Genomic DNA, 12,921 nt, shown 5'->3' with positions numbered 1-12,921 from the left:
CATCAGGTATTCATTTCTTGTTTTTTTTCACTATTATGGCCCTTTAAAAATATCCCTTTTATATTCAGAATTCTCTCCTGCATTGAGAGGGCTTTATTGAAGGTTTCAGTGACTTTTTCAGCATGGGGAGGTTCTTTAGAACTCTGTTCCACTGGCCATAAAATTTACCTGTGATCACTGCCTACGAGGGAAAAGAAAAACTACTAACTCAGGCTGCTGATGCTATCAGATGAGCTATCTGAAATTCTCAGTGTAGCTGAATGCTTAGAAGAGACAGAAGGAGGGAAAAAATATGATTCTTATTTCTGCCTCAGAATGACTTGTTCAAAGAATGGTTTATTCAAGCATTTGCTTAGTATTCAGTGAAAAAAATTACCCAGAAATTTTGAAATAACTCGAGGTCTTTGAAAAAGTAATTTCAGTGTGGTTCACTGCATAACAATAAAACGGTAAAATCTCTGGATGAGAGAGGTAATCCTTTAACTTAATGAAACTTACATTAAAAACATTCCATGTTTTCTAGTCCAGCATCTTTACCATCTGTGAATTCAGATATACCAGCTTAATGTATCATGTTATGTACAGCATTTGCTACAGTAGAAAAGAGTAACTTATTGATTTTTTAAAGAATTTTCTTAGTAACAAAGATGTAGACTTTAAACTTTTTTCAAACTTCCCCAATAAGGCATAAACTCTAAATGGTCCACAATTTAAATTGCTCACCATGATAGCCGTATTTGAATAGGTCCTTACACTGAATCCTTACTCTTACTGACAAAAGCCTGTTTGCAGTATGATGACTGTCAGGTAATTTTTATATTGCATAGTGCCTCCCTTATTAGGGAAGCCATTTAAAGTTTTCTGAAAGGGACCTGCTGATACTCCATGTAAGTATTGTGTGGAATATGAAAGTGAACATATGGATGATGCCTGTTAAATTTCACTGCAAGTCATCTGGAAGAGAAGACAACGTATGTTCGAGTAAACACAGAATTTGGTTGGCAGTCTACTGTCATTCCAAAACCTAGGCCGTCTGGTGTCTGGGAAGTAAAGAAAGAGGCACATCCCCTGTGCTCAGGAGAACACCTTCACCAAACAGCACAGAAGTGTGCTCTATATGTAGCTCCAGATTGGTGAAAGACAGCTTGTTTGACATTCAGGGGGATGCAATAGCACCAAGAAGAGCTTTCTTGAGCTGCTTTCATCTTTGCCAGCTTGCAATGTCATCATGTATTTCTGGCAAATAGAACTCGCATCAGTTCAGTTGACAGGTCCTCATGAATTTTAATATCTAAGATCCATATTCATGTTAGGAACATTAGTGTTCCCTGAAGCCTTTTTATTTTAGGAAGAATATGAATATTTCAGAAATCACTTTCTCTTTGTTTGTCCATGTATGTTTCTGTGTGCATGTGCTTATGCACATGTATAACTTTGTTTATACACCAAATTTTTACCAAAGTGTAAAATTACTTTTGTCTTGACAAAAGTAAAACAGAGTCATTAATTTGGGTCTCCCGTAGATAGTATGTCCAGATTTTTTAAATACACCTGTGTTTTTCCTAGTATAAAAAATATAAAAAAGTTTGTGGATGCACATATCATGTCATATTTGATTCAGGTTACAAATCTGAGGGCTGATTCCCAACTGGGATGAAACAGTAAAGCTCCAGTGGAGCAGAGAGAATGATCTTGGCCTTTCACATACAGTGGTTGAATCCTTTTTAAGAGGCGTCAAAAGACACAAACTCATGAAAATGGAAAGTTGTTTTCAATTAAATTTGAGGATAGAAGCACTGTGGAAAATAGCATAAAATCTTCCATGTTTCAGAATATAAAAGGCATTAAGAAGAATTTTCTCTTATCTTATTTTGTATTTAATAAATCTGGCATATATTAAGAGGAGCAGTTGTTCAAGTCACTTGAGCATGAGGCTTATACTATACTATACTACCAATGGTTTCTGCTAAGATGCTTCTTAAGTGCCTTCAAATACATTGAAGAAAAAAAACAACCTCAAAACAACAACCCACAGCCTTTGGGAACTGCCAATTCAGCTCTTTGTTTACCGAAGAAGAAAATATAAGAATTCCTATTAAATTTAATGATATGTGTAAAGGGTATCTATTGCTGATAATACTAAATAGAATGACATAAATCTTCTGAGTGAAAGTTATGTATAAAAGAAAAGTAAAGGAAAGTCTAGGATCAGGTATATAGCGACTGTGCAGAGTGCAATAGTGTGTTTGAGAATGTTTATAGTGAAAAAATTCTTAGCCAAAAATGTAGTTATTATAATCCTAAAATTGTTCATTTAGTAGGAATTTTTCACTGAATAATTTTGTCTGGGAAAGACTCAGAAAAAATATTTTCAGAAGCCCACCTGAAGGAGATGGTTGCAGTCTTCTTTCACCCAGTAGCAAACTTCCAATGCTTCTCTGAACTCCTGTTCATCCTAGGCTCTGTTCTGAGAGGAGGGAGAGGGCTATCAATCTCCAATGATTTTCCAGTTCACTCAGCACAGGCTGCTGAAATATTCAATAAAAGAGAGCCAGACTGTGAGAAATGAATTTGTAGCACGGATGTTATGTCATTTACACTGTCAGTGAGACATTCCAGTCCCACATCTGTGACTATCTATGTCTTTATAAGACAATAGTTGCTACATCTGTAAACTCCAACAGGGTTTGAAATACAGTCAAAACTAAGTATGGCATTTGAATGTTATGTCCATATTGGGTGATGTACCACAGATTGACTATTATTATTATTGTTGTTATTATTATTTGTTATTATTATTACTCGTTTTCTTAGTATAGCTATTCATTATCTTGAAAATTGTTTCAAGAACTTAAAATCAAATAATTCCATTTGAAGTGGTATGAAATGTTTTATTTCAATCGTAAGTTTAAATTGCAATTTACCAATCACATTTTCAGATTATTATTTTGGTGACAATAGTAATAAGCGTCATTCAGAATGTTGATTTGAGGCAAACTGCTTTGGGATTTTTAGTTTATGTAACTTTGATTGTTACACTAAGAACTATATGTTAGAGGTGAGTAGTGCTGTAACAATGGATTAAAGAAAAATATTGTCGGAGACAAAACAGTGAAGGAATCCTACCAGGAGTTACTAAAATTTGTAGAGAGACAAGTGCCAAACCAAGTTCAGGATGTTGTCATGAAACAAAGAATATATCTTAAAGACTTAAATGGAAACTACAAATCAGTCACAAAGAATGAAATTTTATTTAGCTGTTATGTAGTAGGTCTGAATGACTGAGTCTATTTTCCTATTAAACACATAGGTAAACAATAAAAATAGCCTACTTTGATTGTGTACTTCCAAAGAGAGTATGGAACACAGTACTTTTTCATACACTTCTTTTGAAGGAAAAGTGAAGATTGTTGAACTGGTCACTGGAGAAGAATCATAAAATCATTTAGGTTGGAAAAAATCTGTAATATCACTAAATCCAAACATCTAGCACTGTCAAGTCCACAACTAAACCGTATCACACCAAAACATCTTTTAAATACCTCCAGGGACGGTAAATCCACCACTTCTGTGTGCAGTCTGTTCTGATTCTTGGCAACTCTTCCCATGAAGAAATTTTTCTGAATATTTAATCTAAACCTTCCCTAGCACAGCTTGAGGCCATTTTCTCTCATCTTGTCACTTGTTTCTTAGGATAAGGGATCCACCCTCCACTTGGCTATAACCTCCTTTCAGAGAGTTGTAGAAAGTGAGAAAGTCTCTCAAGTTTCCTTTTCTCCAGGATAAACAGCTCCCTCAGCGGCTCCTCGTAAGACTTGTGCTCCAGATTCTTCACCAACTTTGTTGCCCTTCTCTGGACACACTCCTGCACCTCAGTGTCTCGTAGTGAGGGGCAGAAGTCTTCTGTGGCTGGAGAGTGAAAAGAGTTTAGTTAAAATGGCTAAAAGCCTGTTATTGCCCACCTGCCTAAGTCCCAACCTCTACAGTAGTCAGTCTTTTTTTTTCCAGCCCTAGAGATATCACTGCAGGGAGTCTCTTGGGAGGATGAAAGATGAGCAGCCCAGCATAACCTGGACCCTTGTCCTCAGACATGGTTTGTCTAAGTAAAACCTAGGGAAACCTAAATCAATTTTAATGAGATTTTCATATTTAACATCTTGTTTTATGGTAAAAATAGCTTTCAAATAAATCAGTCTGAAAAAAAAGAATGTAAAGACAGAATTCTATTGTCCCTGCCATGAAATCAGAATGGACTGGCTTCAGGTGACATTTTGCAGTATTTATGCGAAAGAAATAAAAATCTCGAAGCCGTGTTCCTTACCAACATATTTATATATTCAAGTAAGAATGTTAGCTCAACTACATTTATGATCAACTTGTGATTGTGTCATATTTTCAATGAAAGCTGTGATACATTTCTGAGCTCTGAACATCCAAGTCTTCAGAGAAAAACAAAACAAAACTGAACCAAAATCCACAGATGCCCATGTGCTTGGCTTTAAAATCCGAGCTGTGAACTAAAGAATTATTGAAAAATGTAAATGAGGATATAAAAAGTTAAGTACCTTTCCAAATAACTTTTTACATTGTGGTGGATTGACCTTGGGTGGCTGCTAAATGTGTTATCAACACTATTCCAACCACAAATAAAAGGCACAGCACTATGAGGGTTGTTATAGGGAAAGTTAACTCCGTCCCAGCCTGACCCAATACATACACAAATAAGTTAAACTAATTTGATGTTCAAACATAACCCAAGATGTATACCAAGCTACAGGCCCAGTCCAAACATAAACTTTTAAATTGACTTCTTCTCTGTTACATTTTGTATTTTTTTTTATCTGTACCATTTATCTAAGCCTTCTTAAAGATAGCTGGCTACTCAAACCTTTAATATAAAACCACTTAGAGCAAACATCTCAGTGACATACAATTTCTCTCAATGTTGCTGTGTTTATAGAAGTCTCCTATTTTACAATGAAAAACTTAGAAGGTGTAATCTGCTACAGCAATATGTCAGAAAGTGTTGCAAATAGAGCTCATGTTTTCTTTTTTTTTTTTTAATCTATTCATTTATATCTTATTCTTGGTGCTTTCCTCTCTAAGTGTTTTCTTCCATAAACAAATGCTTAATAAAGAAATGATGTATGCAAATGGAATAATATCTGTATTTTAAATCTTTGCTGCATATTAAGACCAAGGAAAACAAGTGAGTCTAAGATATGTCAGTAGGATTTTCCAGGAACTAGAACAAAATCTCAGTCTTCAAAACCGAAAAAGAAGCTTCTCGGTTTTACTGTCTTTTCATATATGTTCCTTGGAACTGCTTTATATTTTGTATTCTTTTTGCTTTACATTTCTTTAACCAATGCTGATTTCTTTTTTTCTGAACTGAGTTCTGTCACAGGTAACCTTCTTTTGGACACAGTCTTAGAACACAATAATAAGATTTCAAGAATTATGAATGTGATAAAGAGAGGTTGCCTAGAGCAATATAATATAATTTCCACATTGTAATTGCTTTCCAAATTTGAACATTGTTTTATGAAAACAAACCATGTATGCAACACAATTCTTTTACAATTTGTCTTTGAAAATTTGGGAAAATTACTCAAATCAACATTTTTCTATTTTGACCTTATTAATCTAAGTTTTTATTGCCACATATATTTTCCATTTTCATTGTACATTATCCACTGTGAGAATTATCTGACTCAGAACTAGTGGCTGCTAATTAAATTACTGCCATTACCAACTTCAAGGGCCTTCCTACAACAGAAAGATATAGCTGTACTTTATTTACATGCGAAAAATTTGAGTGCCCATTGTCAGTGAAGGAGGATTTCTGTTCATATCTTTCTGTGTAAACAGGAAGTTGAGTACATTATAATTCCTTAATGGTATATGACAAAAACAGTACTAAGAAACAGAGTAGTTAAATAAGCCTGTGGCAAACAAGAGCTTCTCCACAGTGATGAATTCTATACTAATTTCCATCTACTGTAAACGTGTGTTACAAGCCTGAAGTTTATGAATAATGGCTTCATTTTGAAGTAATTAGAATTCTATGCCATTAACAGCAGGAAGTCTGGATAATTATATTTTAGAATTAAATGTCTGGGAAAAGACATTTCTGTCTCTATGACGATTATGTTTATGATTAATGATAGAAATGACAACATGCAATATAAATACAAAACAGCAAAAATTAACTGTATCTATCATGGATGACAGTATGAAAACTACAGCGTATAAGTAATCATAGGTAAAAAAAATCTTGATAATCTTGTTTTGTTTCATATTGGAATATCCTCATTTCTTTCCCTTATTTTTGATATGTAAGACTTCCAGCTGCATCATACCAGACTGTCAGCATGAAATAATAGAGATGATTAGGTGTATAATGAAATTACCTTTTGTAGGCAAGTCAAATATTGTTTTGTGGGTGTGCTAGAGCTTATCTTGGTGGGGTCAGGGATGTCATTCAAACACATCTGTAGAGCAACACAACTAATTTTGTTTTATTAGCACAATAGTTATTAGAGTCAAGTCTCTTTTCTCTGAGCTAATATCTTAGGTAGTATAACAATCTTTACAAAGTAGGTGAAACTACTTTTGGAGTTGACCTGAATTTGCTTATAGACACCCCCACACTCCCAGGTCTAGGAAGAACATTTACTCATTTATTGCTTCATGTAAACTGCTTCTGTTCCCAAGAAGCACCATGCCTTTGTGTCTGAACTAAAACAACCTCTACCAGCTGGTGACTTTGTAGTATTGCAGTGGGAAGTCTCCTGAGTTGCATCATGAGGAGCCTGACAGAAGGTTAGCAGGACTGGAGCCATGCTGTAACTTATAAATCACATCAGATCAGGCACAACTGAAAAATTCCATCCTTGAAAAAAATCCATCTCATAGAGAACTGTAGACCATGTCACAGGAACAGAAGAGCAGTCACATTCCAGATGAGTCATTTGTGCACTGCTCTCTCCTCCTCCTGCCACATCTATAGATAATTAAGCTGGAGGCAGAGGTCACTCTTTTCCCTCCTGTTTATACCTTCACTGATGGTGTGGGATATTTGCATACAAGAGTGGGTGCTGGAGTGGGTCTCTTCAGCTGACTTCATCGGTGTAATGAAAGCTAAATTGACTTACATAGGGTATTGTAAGTGGGGGAAACTGACAACCTCAGCCATGAGAAATGGGAAGTTTTAAAATGGAAGTTTTAAAATGTCTGAAGATATTTTTTTTTCAATCATTTTTCAATTTTACACCACAACAGACCTTCTCAAAATAGAGTTTCTTGGCAGAACATTTTTGTTGAATTTCACTTAATAGTAAAGTTTCCTAGTGATATTCATCATCTTAACATACTCCATTGATTTTATTTTTCTTTGGTTGACTGATGCCTTCCATTTGTGACTTCACAGGCAGTGACTTCACTGGTTACTCTGTGTCATGAAACAGTTGTAACTCTGATATAGCTGATTCCTCTTGCAGCAACAGGTTTGCTGGTTTATTTTATTTGCTGAAGACTTTACTGCAAGATATTGTCTATCTCTTCTTGTGTTGTGCTCCTTTTCTTAATAAACCAATCTATTATCACTTAGGCATCGGTCTGCTAGACCTGTATATCTTTGTTAGTCAATTTATCAATCCAAATATCTCAAGGAGAAGGAAAAAGCACAAGACCTCCAATAAAAAGCAAAATTTGTATGGAAAGCTGAAAACTGTCCCATAGTTTTTTCTTGGTAGTTTCTGAATACTTACATGCTTTTGAAAGCATGGGCATATCATTGCACAGTGCCTAAGAGTGAAAAATGAGATTAAATTTTTAAAATTCTCTTCTTTCTTGTGGAATTTATTAATAAAATTTTCTTCAGAATTTTTGAAAAATGTTTTTCAATCAACTTCAATCAAGAAGACTGGGTTGTACAGAACTGTCTTCTGAGGTACCTTGGGTATCCTTATCATGGTAGGTCCAGACTTTTACCTTACTCTTTATAACTCTCCCTTTCCCTGAGATTCCTTCCAATGAGCATATTCTTTGATTCACCATCTTCTTGCAAAGATCTCAGTTCCTTCTTGTGCCCTCTCACTGCCCTCCGAGCAAGTGGCAACATGCGCTATGGCAATATACAGCAGATTATCTGGCAGGCCACTCAAGCAGCATCGATGGTCATTACATTTGTATTGCAATTTGGAAATCATACTGTCAACAAATACAGCAGTCATTAATTTTCTGTTCTTGAGGACTCCCAGTTGCAAATTTTAATGAAAATCATGACAAGTTACTATCTTTGGTGCCTCAATCTCTTTGCGAATGTGACCATGATTGGTCATCTTTTGAAATGGGTAATCAGTATATGACAGAGGGGTATGTGAACTATGAAAATAAATTAAAAGCATTATGCACATGGGCTTAAGTCTGCACTTATAATTTCTAACACTGTAGGGAGTGGCTCCAATTCCAACTAAGCCTTTTGTTTCTGAAAAAACTACTAAGGAGATGGATTGCACGAATGAAAAGAGTAAACCCTCCTAGGCAATCAAAAAAAGCCTGCAATTCAGTGGAGGTTCCTTTGTTCTGACGATGTTCAATAAACAACGAATAGCCTTAAGTGCCTACACTGCAACTGGGCACTGTAATAGGAAATAACTATTCATGAACATTTGGTAATTATTTTCTCTATAAGAGTCCTGGCTTGTTCAGTTTATCAATCGTAACACCTTCTGTAGCACCTATCACTCTAAGATCTCTGTATTCAGCTAGCTAGGAATATATTCTTTGCCTGTGGGGTTTCTCTTCAATAATATATTGAAAAATGGCTGCACCTGCCATGAATACTCACCTTCTGTTGTTCAAGAATGAATACAGGTTTCTCCTACTTGCCTTGAAAGTCTTTGTACTTGCCATTAAGATGCAGAAATAATGTTGTCTTTACTTTGCACACAGTACTGCCCCACTGTGCTTCAGTTAAGCTTATTAGCAATAAAATAAAGAAACAGTTTGATGCCTAATGAGGTCATGTCCAAGAACCTAAACAAATAAGTTGCTTAAAAAAATCTTCAAAGACAACTAGTACTTCTTGCTTAAAAAAACACCCCAAAACCAAAAGCCCAAAAAGTAACCAAACCAAAAGCCAGTCTCCCCACTCCCTTTTTTTTTTTTTTTAAAACAGTTTTTCCAAAAACCAGGATTCTGACTGACATAAAAGGTGATGATGGTGGGTGGAGAGCAGGTCAAGCTTCAGATCTGAAGACCTACGAGACAGATAAAAGATCATCTCAAATCCAAATTATATACTCTTGCTGTCAGAGAAAAAATAAATCTACATGACCATAGATATTACCTGCTGGAAATCCATGTGAGGCTGAAATGAATTCTGCATGTGATATCTTTATTAGTAAGAATTTCTGCTAACCGTTACTATTTCACACACACTAAATGATGCAACTGGTTTATAGAATATCCTAGTGAATGCAATTGATTTTTTTTCTAATTAACTGTTTTAGCAATTACTGAGTTTGTTTTAAATATATGCTACAATAAATAATTATTTTGTGCTAATTTTGTTTGTTTAAGCAGTATGTTCAAAAAAGATGTTAACTTTTGGGTTGATTGCACAGCTTTTGACCTACATACATCTACATATGCAGTTAAATGAGAAAGACTATACTTAGGACTAACAAATGCAGAGTCTATTATATGCATTATAATAGAAAGGAAAAATAAGGAATGCAAGCCTATGTTTATACTCACATCCCTTAATCACTACTCTTTCTTAATAATTAGCTTCAGTGACATTCTAGATGTTCAATACATAAATAGTCACCAGAACACCAATTTTTATAAAAAGATCTCACAATACAAAATGTAATTACTTCCTATTAATATTGTGAAAATTTTCTAGATTTTCAGGTTTCTAGCAAAAACACTGTGTTTGCAGTTTTATTTATGTTTTCTGGTGATGACCTGCATGTGACTGACAGTTGATCTGAAAAAGTATCTCCCAGAATTGAGGGGAAGAGAATGTTAAAACAAAACATGACAAAATTGTAAAAAGGCAAAGGTAAATCTGAACTTTCAGCAAATCAATATCACTACGTGGTATTTTATTAACACAAGAAATCCTTTACAATTATAAGAATTTTAGAGCAAATACTGTCTTAATAAATTTATTGTACCTTGAAATAAAGATTGTGTAAACAGTGAGGAGAAAGATCAAGTCTGAAAATCACACCATCAAGAAAAGAAAGTAATCTTGCAGCCTACACAAGAGTTTAAATTTTCACAGTTCAGTTTTGGCCCAATGCCTACATGCAATCCTGCTTCGCTTCGGATTTTCACGTTAAAATCTGTAGCTTGCTGTCATGTAAAAATAGGACAAAAATTCCTTGCTACAGTTTCATACGTATACTGTATATTTTAATACTCACTTTGGAGATGTTTATTCCTTGGGGTACATCACCAAAACACTTTTAAGCTAATGTTGTTTAATACAGAGTGAATAATTGAAAAAAAAGTGATCTAGTAGAAACGATAGGTATATGGTCTTAGAAAAGTATTTTTGCTATACTTATACAATAGTGTAGAAATGCAGTGAGAATATATAATAGGGACCTTGTGACAATTCACACAATCACAGAATCACAGAATGTGTTGTTGGAAGGGACCCACATGGATCGTCAAGCCCTACACAGGACTAGCCCCAGGAGTCACACCATGTCCCTGAGAGAATTGTCCAAGCATTTCTTGCACTCTGTCAGACTTGGTGCTGGGGAGTCTGTTCCAGTACCTAACCACCCTCTGGGTGAAGAACCTTTTTCTAATATTCAACCTAAACCTCTCCCAACAGAGCTTTATGCCATTCCCTCACATCCACAGAGAGAAGATATCAATGTCTGCGCTCTCTCTTCCCCTCTTCCCCTCATGAAGAAGTTGCAGACTGCGATGATGTCTCCTCTCAGTCTCCTCTTCTCCAGGCTGAACAGATCAAGTGACTTCAGACACTCCTTATACAGCTTCCCCTCGAGGCCCTTCACCATCTTCTAAGAACTTAATGTTTTTCCCATACTGTGGTTACCAAAACTGCACACAATATTCAAGTTGAGGCCGTACCAGTGTAGAGTATTAAAAATATTCTCAAATAAATGTAAACATTTTAAGTACTACCTTTTGAAGAATTTTATGTGCAGGGGAAGGAGAAAGTATTTTTAGAAAATATGATGATATTTAGAAGAATTCTATTACTAGAAAATATGGGCTTGCTATGGAAATTGTAGATGAGTTCTATCCTCAGATTCATGGCTTTTGCCAAAAGCTAGGAGAACTGTTTATACATTACCAAGTACATGACTGACATTCATTTATAAAAATTCCATGTCTCTATGTGCATATGACAGTGCATATTATATTTTATATGTATGCATATATTTATATATACAGGCGTATATATTTGTATTCAATCTGTGTAAATATGTAAAAAGTATCAAAATGCAAACAAAAATGTGCTGACATTATTCTACCGTGAATTTAATTGTATCTATTCCTGGTAATTTTATGTGAATTGTATCCTATATCTAATCTTTCTGTAATTCTCTATATCCCCAAACTGGTCTACTTTTGTCACATTCATGCCCTTTGTGAACTACTTAACACATCATTTAAATATTCTCTCATTTACGATTATTTAATTTTAGCTTACTTATCAATTTCAAAATTGTTATGACATTTCTCTCTTTGATTGTTCAATGCATTGATACCTTTTTCCTTCCTGTTTTCAGGTAAACATCTTAGTGTAGTATCAAATACTCCCTTCTCTCAGACTTTGAAGATTCTTTCCTTGTATAAATAGAAACTTCCCCATTATTCTCCCTTTTTTTCCTGATTTTCTTTTTGTATCAGTTTGGCCTGGCTTTCTTGCCAAATCCAAGCTGTCCCCTCCCCCCCCCACTCTTTCAAGCGAGGAAAAAAAACGAACCACAGAAAAATCAAAAAAAGCCTGAATGAAATGGGATTATATAAAAATATATATTTACAATTATATATACAATTTGAATATATTGTACACACAATAGAGAGCTCACAAGGGGAAAAAAGGGAAAAGGGAGGGGGAAAACAGGGATAAAAAACCCTAAAACAAATATCCTCCAGATATACACCATTGAGAGCTAGTGAATAAATAAAAAAAACGAATTAAATACTTCCCTGAACGAGACAGCAGAACTGTGCAAAGCACCAACCAACTCCCTACACCTCCTGGAGGGACTGGAGATAATGGCAGGTCTAAACAGACAGGCCTTGGCCCATACAAGCAAAGACTGTCTGTGGAGAGACCTGTCGTCCTGTTGACTTCAGGCACCAGAAGAGAGAAGAGAGCGAGCTCTCTTATCTCTGCCTTATTTATATGTTGTGTTATGCTAAAGGATGATATGGAATACTTCATTAGATTTCTGACCCCCGTTGCTAAGGAAGGCCTAAAAAGTCCAAAAGCCAACCCACTACACTTTCTCTAAAAAATGCAGTGGTCAGGTGCATCAACTGAGACCATAGCTTACTATGGTGACCAGAACTGTATAATTTCTATTTACATCTATGGATCCTATCTCTTTTGTCTAAATGTTAATTTCCTGTCTTATGACAACACAGGTTAAGGTGCGATAACTAGACTGTGGACTATAACATTTTCAGCATTTGCAAGAGTAAATCTTCTCATACAACTTTGTTCAGTTTCCTAAAGAACACTTGACATGCAATAGATCAGATTTTAAACTGTCCTACATATTCCTCATGTAATGACACAGTGTTATGTACATTTTCATGTAGTGACAACTGTGAATTTTTCAAGGTTTGAGCTTATGTTTGCTCAGTGTTTTTCCATATGTGGCAAGAGCCTGGTCCAGTTGGGCCCCTGAA

The 12,921-nt window shown here is 35.3% G+C and overlaps 1 long non-coding RNA gene across 1 annotated transcript; it reads left to right on the top strand.

Annotated features, from left to right (window-relative positions):
* Nucleotides 1–7,908: 7,908 nt before the first annotated feature.
* LOC113959995 lies at nucleotides 7,909–11,867 on the top strand. Its single transcript, XR_003531959.1, has 3 exons — nucleotides 7,909–7,977; nucleotides 9,953–10,075; nucleotides 11,790–11,867. It is a non-coding gene; the product is annotated as an uncharacterized LOC113959995 (long non-coding RNA).
* Nucleotides 11,868–12,921: the final 1,054 nt, after the last annotated feature.

This window comes from Corapipo altera, unplaced genomic scaffold (genome assembly GCF_003945725.1).
Source record: "Corapipo altera isolate COAL_440 unplaced genomic scaffold, ASM394572v1 2b, whole genome shotgun sequence".
Lineage (NCBI taxonomy): Eukaryota > Metazoa > Chordata > Aves > Passeriformes > Pipridae > Corapipo > Corapipo altera.
Note: the sequence above shows the minus strand (reverse complement) of the source record. Positions and strands in the feature narration are given on the sequence as shown.